General features: G+C 39.9%; 1 long non-coding RNA gene across 1 annotated transcript; it reads left to right on the forward strand.

Annotated features, from left to right (window-relative positions):
- Positions 1-836: 836 nt before the first annotated feature.
- On the forward strand, positions 837-3,093 carry LOC126754532 (uncharacterized). Its single transcript, XR_007666299.1, has 2 exons — positions 837-2,282; positions 2,670-3,093. It is a non-coding gene; the product is annotated as an uncharacterized LOC126754532 (long non-coding RNA).
- Positions 3,094-11,477: the final 8,384 nt, after the last annotated feature.

Below are 11,477 nucleotides of genomic sequence, written 5' to 3' on the forward strand. Positions count from 1 at the left end.
GTGCTTTCCGGACTTTATCAACTGACGCTGCTGAAGTATTAGCCAGTAAGCCGCTCATTGACGTCCAGGAAGATGAACTCGAGCGATTATATCAGCTATCCTAAAACAGCATCGGTAAAGACAGAGAAGAAGAACAAGAGCACCAAAATGTGGCAGCAAGGATGGAGTATCTCATCCAAATGGCGCTGGATACACAGATTTATACCGGAGGTCCACTTATGTATAGACAGACGACTTGGGGATTGGATCTGAGCCAAATACATAGTGGACACGGGTGCTTAAGAAGCTGCCTTTACAGAGTGTAGACAGTCGACATGGCGATCTGAATCTGAGCCAAATACTTAGTGGACATGGGTGCTTTAGAAGCTGCCTTAACAGATTCCACAATGACATTAATCCGAACTGTCCGACGTGTACAGTGTATAGAGTGTATTATTTTATTGCTCCCGCTTTTCGAATACAGGGGCAAAACTGAAGAACTCACTCGGTGGTACTTTCATGGTCGATAATTTAACGATACTCATGTGTCAGTCGACTGGGAAATGGAAAGCTGTTAGCGAAGCGTCAGCATTCATTATGACAAAACTGAGACTTTTCAACAGATTAGGTGTCCGCCAGTCCGCACAATAAAGAAGACTTAAATGTCCGTAATACTTAACCGGTGGTTCCGTGGAAGAGTTGAGAGTAGGTTAGGTTTATCGGATTAAAGTTTCGTACTCCAGCTTTCGATGCTTCCCCATACTTAAAAAAAAAGAACCAAAATGTGTAATGACTTTTCTATTACACTTATGTATAACCTCATGCAGGGCAGTTTCTGTTGAGCGACCATTTATTCATGTTGTGCAGTCGATAAGTTGTCCGTTAATATTGATCTAATGTGTATGTTCATTAGCCTTTCTAGGTGTTTGAGCATGAGGGAGGCGAGGTTTATAGGTCTAAAATCTTTAGCATTTTCATGCGTTCTTCTACCTGGATTTGGTAGGAACACTATCTTGACTCTTGACCGGATACTTGCCTTATAGTTCCTTTCAAGCCTTGGAACCATTGTTTCTTCTGCTTCTGCAGCGTTTATGGTATGATACCATACGGACCCGCCGTTTTGTACGTTAAGCAGCTGTTAATGGCGTATGTATGTGCAGTAGTATGCTTTGCTCACGTAGCATACTTTAGCGTACTTTAAGTTAAGGTTTCTCATATTTAGTGAAAATATTCCTTAATATCCGATAAGTTTACGAAACAAATATTATCTTTGCTGAAAATGTAAATTTCATTTAGAGTGTCATTTGCTTATCTCGGGTCTCATACCACATCACCGCCACCCAGATACCGCCTTCAAAAATGTTGTGGCACAAATTCCGCCATTTAGATTAGTCATGCAAGTCACTCGCCATCTTTTCGAATTCATTAACAGCAAAATAATATCGCCATTAACTTGATTATATCAGTCAACGCGCCGAGTGAGTTTCCATTCAAACGAAATGTGCATATTCACTTGCAGCAAAGCTGTAGTGCTTAGGAGTATCGCTAATTTAATCTTAACTACAGCGTATTGTATGCCTTGTCTTTGTGTGTGTGCGTGTGTTCGCCTGTTCGTTTGTCACACCGTGCGCTTTCAATTATTGCGGTTACAAATCAGAAGTTATGTTCGCCTCAAAAGCCGCTGTTGCACGAGTAAATAGTAATTAAGAAGCAAAACGCGTACAAAATTCGATAATTTCGGTTAATTTCCAATTTGTGTTAAATCTCTACTTAGCACTTGTGATGCGACCGCGTTGCGCTGCGTCGCTCGCACCAACAAAGGCGTAATGTGTCTACGGGTCGCGTAAGCCGATTATTTCGGCGAATGCTTATCAATAAATTTAGATGTAGATAAACGTTTAGAATTAATGCTGCGACACTTTCCACAGTGTAGCCGTGCGTTCGAGGTGTGAAGAGTTGGGCCAAGCAGTTATTTTAAGGATTGAATTTAAATAACTTCAATCAACGGTGTGCCGATTTTGACAGGAAAGAGTGGAGAAAGGTTTGAGCTGGAATGGAATGCTTAAATATTTCGAGGATTCTCCTTCCTACGCTCACAACAATAGCGTACGAGCATGCATTTTGTGTTCTAGGCATCTGCGGAAGACTATTCTGATCGAAGGATTATTATTTTCTTTCTTACAGATTTTAGACTAGGAACAGTAAACTTGTAAGGCTAGATCCTGGTATATACTATGCTTACTTTCTCCACCATTTTTCATCATATAACATAGACCTGAGACGCCGGAAGCTCACAAAAGACGGTACCTGCTACCTCTATTATTCATATAGATAGAAATTAAAAAACTTCAATCAACGGTGTAGATTATAGAACTTATGATGGAAAATGGATTCAAAGGTTATGAGCATTGCAAATCTAGTTGAATGCTTAAATATTTCGAGGATACCTTTTCCGCTACGCTCTTTGCAACAATAGCGTGATGGGTCGAAAGCAAGCATTTTGTGTTCTAGGCATCTGGGTGTCAGACTTTTCTGATCGAAGGATTATTATTTTCTTTCTCATACAGATTTTTTTTAGACTAGTAACAGTAAACTTGTAGTTCTAGATCCTGGTATATACAATGCTTACTTTCTCCACCATTTTTCATCATATAACATAGACCTGAGACGCCGGAAGCTCAAAAAAGAAGGTACCTGCTACCTCTATTATTCATATAGATAGAAATCATACAAAAAGGAAGCAATAAGGTGTAGATTATAGAACTTATGATGGAAAATGTTCGTCTTCATAAGATTATGTTCCAGCATTGCAAATCTAGTCGTTGTTTTCATCGTAGCGAGATTATGTTGTGTCCCCCAAATTTTCCGTTACAGTTCTTTGCATGGGAAATGCGGCTTGAGATGATGGGTCGCAAAGGAAGAACTTCACTAAATTAATTAAAATTACAGACGAAATTGCGGACAGTCATACGAAAAAAACGCTGCTCTTATAAAATAAATTGCTTAGCTGTCAGCTGAAAGAGGAAGCTCCAACTTAATATAACGAGGATAGTAACACATTCCTTATCCGATGTCTTATGTCTGAACACATTTGGAAATCCTTATATACTTTGACTTCATACCAGATAACTTGGATCATGGAGTCGCCCAACCGAACTCTGGCGGCTGCTTTTCTGTCCATATTCCGGCGAGGGAGTTATATGTGGGAAGAAGGTTTTGGAGAAGAGAGCTTCTTTACGGATGGATCACAGCTTGTGGGGAAGGTTGGCGGAGGGGTTTACTGTCAGAAGCTCTTTATCAACTTCAGCTTCCGACTTCCTGACTATTGCAGTGTTTTCTAAGCCAAGGTTGAAGTCATTAAGGTAGCAGTAGATCTGTTGCTCCAGAATGCAATTTCATTCAGAGAAGTAACCATCCACTCAGATACCAGGGCGGCGACACTAACCTTGAACTCAGTAACAGTGCATTTAGGTTGGTCAAGGAGTGCCTAACTTCTTTTTCAATATCATCGAGTGTATTTGTTATAAGACTGGCATGGACACCAGGCCACAGCGGAATCGCTGGAAATTTTAAAGATGATGACCTAACAAGAAAAGCACCCTAAAATCGATATCAGTAGAATTGGTGCGGGTCGGTGCTCTCGTATTCTCTTGTGTTCTATTACTAGATATCTGGGCTTCACGGGAGCTCGGCCAGCGCTCGGTCACCATCTGCACATGCGCTGTCATAAAAGCCTTTAGGCCCAAGATCGATCGCAAGAGATCTAATGATTTCTTTGCTCTCAGTAAAGCAAGCCTCTCCCTAGTTGTGGGGCTTTTTGCAGGCCATTGCGTTATTGACGAGCATTTTGTAAGGTACGGAACCTTACATACTAGACGCAGAAGCTGATTGGTAGAAGATAAGGTGGAAACTACTCAACTGTTCCTTTTTGATTGCCTTTATAATTTTTGTCCCAAACAGGATCCAATGGCTAACAGCACTAGATAGAGAGTTTATAATATGAAGACTAAGTCGATAGTCTTTAGACTGCAAAACTAGACTATCGTTGACGAATCCGTATTGTTTGCAGCTAAAAACATCATGGCCGACTATTCAAGTTTGGACTACAACAGTTCTAAGCTCACTTTCCATGGAAAGGTGAGGTTATGTATTGCAGTTTTACATACGATAGGAATGAGGTTTCCAACCAGATAACTTTAGAAAGTGACTTGATTTAGGGCAATTTGTGGAAAATTGTGAAAGACTATACCGCTAACGGTATAATATCTGACTTAAAATGATGTCAAAAATCACGGGTTCGACTAAATATTCGGGCAGAGAGCTACGCAAATACGAGGAATCGGAAATAAATTCGGATCTGGAACTAACTTTTTTTCAATATAAACGGATTGAAGGCTTTGCAATGTATAAACTGCGTAATCTCATACTAAATAAGACACGTTCATAATGGAATACAACAACAAAGTTAATTTATACCGTCCGTAAGGTCATCTCAACGAGATTACATGAAATACAAGCAAATTAAGCGCTTAAGTACATTAGCTTCCTTTACATAAAATTCCGAATAAAAAAGCACGAATGGAAAAAATGATGAATGTGAGCGCACGATGTTAAGAAATCGTCAAGGGATTAATCATGAAACGACCGCCGACACGATGGGACGGTATTATGCGTTGATGTTGGGAACACATAGCATGTCACCGCAATTGTTGTGCTTCATGCCAGTTCACAAAGCAACAGACAGACAGACAGCAACGCCAGTGACACATTTAAATTCTGATCATAACTTCGGTGTACAAAATTTCGGCGTCAAGTCGTTATTAACGCGCGAAACGAGATTTTTATCTTAACACACGAGGCAGGAGGCTACGAGGGATGCCACGACAAGGAAGATGAAAGATGAAGAACACAAGGGGCAGTCACGCAGCGATAAGCAGATAAGCTCAATCGTGTGCGTGTGTTAGTAGAACGAGAAGGCAAAGTACAGGAAAAATGGTTGAGTGATGTTAAAAGCGAGAAAGTAGTAAATAAGAAGAATTCCTTAACCCGTGAGAGCACAAGATATTTTTACATCATTGTTGTTTTCGTATGAAATTATTTTTAGAGTTGGAAAGTTATATACTGTTGCTGCATTATTTCTTAAAATTAGTTAATTTTTTTAATTTTCAGCGCTGAGTTCGTTTGAACCAAGGAGAAATGTGGTAAAAGGGGCATTCGCTATTAGAAGGAAGGGCGCCATCGGTACTTCACTCCCCAAGTGTCTTCTACTACTGGATAGCAGTGCTTCGCGGGAGCTTGGCCAGCGCATGGCTTCCAACGGCCCTTGCGCTGTCGTGACATCCTTTTGGCTCTTAGTTAACCGCAAGAGAGCCAGTGGGCTGCTGTTGTTGTTGTTGCGGCATTAAATATTCCAGAAGCAATTCGATTAAAAATCCAGGTCCGTTTCCGGTTACTTAGACCCGACTGTCGTAGTGCCGGCAGTCATGGGCAGTGGGCTCTTCGCCTTCAGTAAGGCTATCCTCTCCCTAGTTGTGGGAATATATATATTTTTTTGACGACAAGAAATTTCTGGGGTGCAATGGAACACCTGAAGGCTTAATGCGAAGAGGTGGGTCTCTGGTGACCGCGAGAACAATGGGATTCCCTATTACAATTTTAATGTCTGGCAGCGGCTGACTCGAATAAATTCCAGTCCAGAAGACCAACTATCGATCACTTTTTACAGTACAAAGATGGCAATCGTCTCGGGCTAATTCAGAAACGAATAAGTCATTCATCATGGCTCTCTAGCGTGCCTAATTAACAATACGTCCGACTTCGTTTGTGATGCAATATGGACCAAGGATGTCCTTTTTCCATAGACACCAAATAGTAACCTTTTGAGTTTATAATGGCGTCTCAGCAGTGGATTGTAGATTACCATCACTTCAAATGCAACAATTTTGTTCACTAACGTACCTATTCAACCAAAAGTGAGCTTATCGCTGAACTATAATATCTTGTGAAAATCTAGATCATGGCCATGGATCTTAGTTTTGGACCCCTTTTCCGAAAGGACGACGCGCTTGATGATCATTCGGCTTCAATGCTGGAATGTTGGAGTTCGTAATCCCGCAAACCAAGATCTTTCCGCAAAATTTACCATAAAGTGGATGAATGTTGCGCGCAATAGCGGATGGATTCGGACGTTCTTTGATACTCTGCTCCACAGCTGTTTTCAGTCCGATCCATTGATCTTCGAACTACCAGTGTGTTACATAAAGAACCTTCTTCGGTAGCTCTAGGTTTCAACATCTTATGTCACGTCTACTGGCGGGTTAAAGGGTACAAGAATAAAATTCGCCGTGTTATACAGAGTTCGGTACAAAACCTCCAGGAAGCATGTCAATTTGTTGTGAAATGCGTTAATGTAGCGAGGCGTTTCAAGGCGTGGGGCATTCTTGAAACGGAAATGCGTTTAGCGGCTGATGCCACAATGAAAATTCACTATCGAGCAAAGTTAAAACAAAGCGGCAAAAGTGAGAAGAAGCTTGCGTCGGGAACTACGCCTCGAAGCGGCAATTATTTTTAAACTCCAGCGCAAACGAGCATGCATATCGATTATGTTCACGTGTGTGTACATGTATATACCGCAAAGTGTATGTGTGTGCGTGGGAGATAATATTGTGAAAACTGCGGCGCGTACGACATGCCCGTTACCACCGACATTCTCTGTTTATACCATTAACCGCTTATATGCTTATGCGCTTATAAGCACACCAAGTGGCCCGCACGGGTATACCGTTATACGAGTGGGTACACATACACACACACACACATTTGGTGCCTTGTGTAAATTTTAATTTATTTTTCACACTCAATAAGTTGAAATCCTTTTTTCGGCACGGCAGTCAGGCGCGCGCGTACTCACACAAACACACTTGCATATGGAGTGGTGGCGCATTGGAGGACGCCTATCACCCGGTGGCGCAAAAGCTCATTCCATGGCTGCCAAACAACAACGTATGCGGCTTGTAATCAGCCGAAATGAAAATATATTGCCAAATTGCTAAAGACTGCACGAAGCAGCTGAGCGAGTGGAAAGTTTGCTGGAGGTGTGGTGCCGGGGAACGCAAGCTCAATATTATGTATGATGAAATTTCATATACCATATGATGTGCATTATTTATCATCCATTTGCTGCTATCGTGAAGCTGAAGCGCCCAGCAGTCGTTAGTTCACACCCGCACACAGCAAATAAGTTAGCAGCAAATGAAGTTGTGCCCACAGGGGACGTCTTCGCTTGCAAAGAGAGCAACTAAATTGAATTGAAATCAAATGGCGGAGGGTTTTTAGTGAACAAACTGTATGCCATATGACCAACCTTTCAAAAATGTACATATAATACTTCGCTACCCGAGTAAATGGATTATCACCAGCGGTCCAGGGCTATATCATTTTTTAATCAGCTGTAGATTTCTCGTTCAGCACTCAACACCTCTTCTAAGTCTGATTTTGGTATTCCACAAAACTAATACGGCTGTATAGACAGACGTGGAGTAATACCAAAAGCTCCATCAGGATCGGGACGGACCTATCCGAGCCGTTTGATACCAAGCAAGGTTTCAGAAAAGGTGAATTTTTTCAATCTACTGCTGGAGAATATTCAAACAAATAGTCGTTGTACTCGCGACTAGGCTCCCACGTCACTGTTGACAGTCATAACTTCGAAGTCGTAGATAATTTCGTCTATCTTGAAAACAGTATTAACAGCAACAACAATGTCAGCCTCAAAATCCAACGCAGAATAACTCTTGCCAACAGGTGCTACTTTGGACTGAGTAGGCAATTGAGAAGTAAAGTTCGCGACGAACCAAACTCTATAAGACACTCATTATTGCCCTCCTGCTATATGGTACAGAGGCATGGACAATGTCCACATCTGATGAGTCGACGTTACGAGCTTTCGAGAGAAAGGTTCTGCGGAAGATTTATGGTCGTTTGCGTATTGGCCACGGAGAATATCGCATTCGATGGAACAATGAGCTGTATAAGATATACGACGAAATTGACATAGTTCAGCGAATTCAAATCCAAAGCTAATTTTATACTAGACTTGACCTTACTTGAACGCTACGAAAAGCAGTCAATTTTGCATTAGGTCGTAAAATGAATCCATTACTACAGCCCTAAATGCAAAACCTCATTCATAAGCCGAATATTGCTGACACCAAGCTAATTCTCTGTACTTGTTGGTGTTATTAGGGCTTGCTGATGATACCATTACTGAGGAACGCTACCGAAAGCAACTCATCAAGTTGCTAAAAGCCTTTTTGAATGACAAGAGCTGCGAAATTTTGACACACCCACCTTATAGCCCAGACCTTGCTACTTTCTAATATTATTTGTTCCGGCCGCTGCAGTACGCCCTTACTGAATTAACGCTCACATTAGACCAGGCTAATAATAATTGGTTTGGCTCATGATTGACTGCCAAGCCGGTTCAGCTCTTTTAGGTTGAAATCCACAAATTACGAGAAAAGTAGAGAATGAAACTTGATTAACCATCTAAAAAAAAGTCTAAAGGCTTAACGATGTTATATTCTTTAAAAATTGTGAATCAAAAAATATATTGAACAGTTGAAATAAAATGTTAATGGAGCTTTAAAGAGTACAAGTTAAGTCAGTCTTATTAACTAAGGTGAAAATTAGAATTAATAAAAATTTTAATACTCACAGGAATAAAAAAAATCTCGGTTCATAACGATGGGCCAGAATTCTGAAAGAAAAAAGATGGAAGATAATTCTAATTAGACCTTCAGATATACACACATAATATGACGAAATGGTCAGATTATAATATTTGTTCTACTTTCAAAACAGTTAAGTTAAGGACTCCACCAAAAAGATTTATTCCTTCAAGGTAATGACTTAAAATTTTCATTAAAATTTCTTTCGGAATTTTGCTTATAAGTAAAATATTATGTAATGCATTTCGAGATTTCCTACATTTTTAAGAAAAAAACAAAGAAACTTCAAATTTAATGGGGTGTTTGCTATCATTCGAAAGAATATTATTTGGCATTTATTTTTGAAGATTATCGCTTCCAAATGTTGGCCGCGACTAGTCTCAGATGGTCCATCCGTTGAGTCCTATTTTCGATGACTCGTTCGAGCATTTTGACTGGTAATTGGGGAGTAACACACGTGATGTTTTGCTCCAAGACCTGAATCGAAGCAGTATTGTTCGCACAGACTTTAAACTTTACAAATACCCACAGGAAACACTGTGATATCACACGATCTTGATGGCAAATCGACCGGTCCAAAACAAGAAATTATCTGCTCACCGAATTGTTCTCTCAGTAAATCAATTGATTGATGCGATGTGTGGGTAGTGATGCCGTCATGTTGAAACCAAATGTCCCCGAGATCACGAATTTCTATTTCAGGCAAGAAATAGTCAATTTTCCTGGCTCGATGACGGTCATCACTGACGGTTACGTTCTCACCGGCATTGTTTTTGAAGAAATATGGACCGATGATTCCACCAGCCCATAAGCCACACCGCCACGGAGTTTTTTTCAGGACGAAATAGCAGCTGTTGAGTCTCTTCAAGTTGTTTTTCGCCCCAAATGCGGAAATTTGGTTTGTTTCATGCCCATTGAGCCAGAAATGGGTCTCATCGCCGAACAAAATTTGGCCCGAAAACGTCGGATCTTCTTGGAACTTTTCAAGAGCCCGTAGAGCGATGTGATGTCGTTTGGAAAGGTCGAGTCCACCCTTTATTTTCAAGTCATTCGAAATCACGACATATACTCATTTACTAACCGATAAAATTTGATGCCTTGATTTTAGGCGAATCCTTTCGTGTGTTATGCTGACCGCTGAGAGTAGAGCCTTTTAGGCGGCGCTAACGAAAACTTGCTGTCAATAGCAGAATTTTCAAAATTTGTTTATAATAAATTCACAAAATATTATACAAATGTTGCTCTTTGATGTGCTCAAAATTTTAATAAATTAATTCATTTATTATATGAAAAAAATGGTGAAAATAGAAATTTTTTCGGCCGTTAAAACCCACGTAACCCCTTAAAGACTGGAAAGATTTGAAATATGGACCACCCAAAGAATATGAAATGCTATGATGACCTTTTGAAAACGTTTAACGGTTCCTCGTTTCTAACGAGATATTGAGGTGGTTGGAGTTACATAAAATACGAGGTAGATATGATGCTCCATATAACACTATATCCACCTCGGCTGTCATGGTCTAACAATATTTTGTGCTATTAAGCCTGACCTACATTAGTGTAGCTATGATGAAGAAACTTCGCACAAAATTCATTTCTAGTGCAAAAACTCTCCAAGCTTTTTAGTTAACCCTTATGCATATGAAATACTAAAAATATGAGAAACTTTTCCAATATTCACAACCAACTTTTACAATAAACCACAAAATTAAAAGCAATTTTTAGAAAACATGTTTAATAAAACTCACAGTTTCCCCTATTCATAGAAAATTGTAATATGCTCATGCTGGACGAACTCTTCCAGTGAAACGAAAATGCCAAGACCAAAAAATCAATAGTGACACTTCGCCGTCAAACAGAGCCACCAGGCAATGATTCTTCTGCTGTCTCTAAACTACTTAAGTATGTTTATATGTATGTATGTGTGTTTAAGGCGATGCGCACAGGCCAAGAAGGAAGCCACAAAATTGCTATTCTGACGCTCATAAATATTAGCGTGGGACTGCCACACCCTACTCCCCTCCATCAGCATAGAGTGAAGTAAAACGCTACGCGCCAAATACTGCTTGACTGCTCGATGTAAAGTAGAATTTTTCATTTTATTTGCTTCGACGGTGGCAGAAAAAAAGAATTGGAAAAAAGCATGTGAAAAATGTGAAAAGTAATAAAGAAAATAAATCGAAAACGAAATTGTGTGATATGTGCAAATTTATGAGCGGCAATGCTATTAACTGTGTTAACAGTTGAACGGCGAATAAAGCACTCCCAAACGCCTTAAAATACACTTAAGCACTGACACCATGCAATTGGGCTCGGCGGAAAAGCGGCGCTTATGAACGCAAGCAGACATACACATACATGTAAATATACATACATATATATAATTTGTATATCATATGCGTGTTTTTAGATACATGTAAGTAGGCATAATAACGATACATGAGGATGTATGAGCATATCGCGCGCTGGTTTGTAGTGTAACACGTAATGACAGGTCCCCTTGTACAAAAAAATAACAACGGATTTTGAAAAAAACAATATTTAATATTAAAAATAAGAAAATTTTTTACTTCGGTTGCATCAAAGCTATAATACATACCCTACACATTTAAAAAAAAGTTTCGTACAAGAACTTGTTTTCGATCATGGAGTTTGTATGAGAGCTATATGCTATAGTTGTCCGATCTGAACAATTTCTTCGATGATTGTACCGTGATCTTAGACAATAATCCACGCCAAATATTGTGAAGATATCTCATCAAATAA

This window comes from Bactrocera neohumeralis, chromosome 2 (genome assembly GCF_024586455.1).
Source record: "Bactrocera neohumeralis isolate Rockhampton chromosome 2, APGP_CSIRO_Bneo_wtdbg2-racon-allhic-juicebox.fasta_v2, whole genome shotgun sequence".
Lineage (NCBI taxonomy): Eukaryota > Metazoa > Arthropoda > Insecta > Diptera > Tephritidae > Bactrocera > Bactrocera neohumeralis.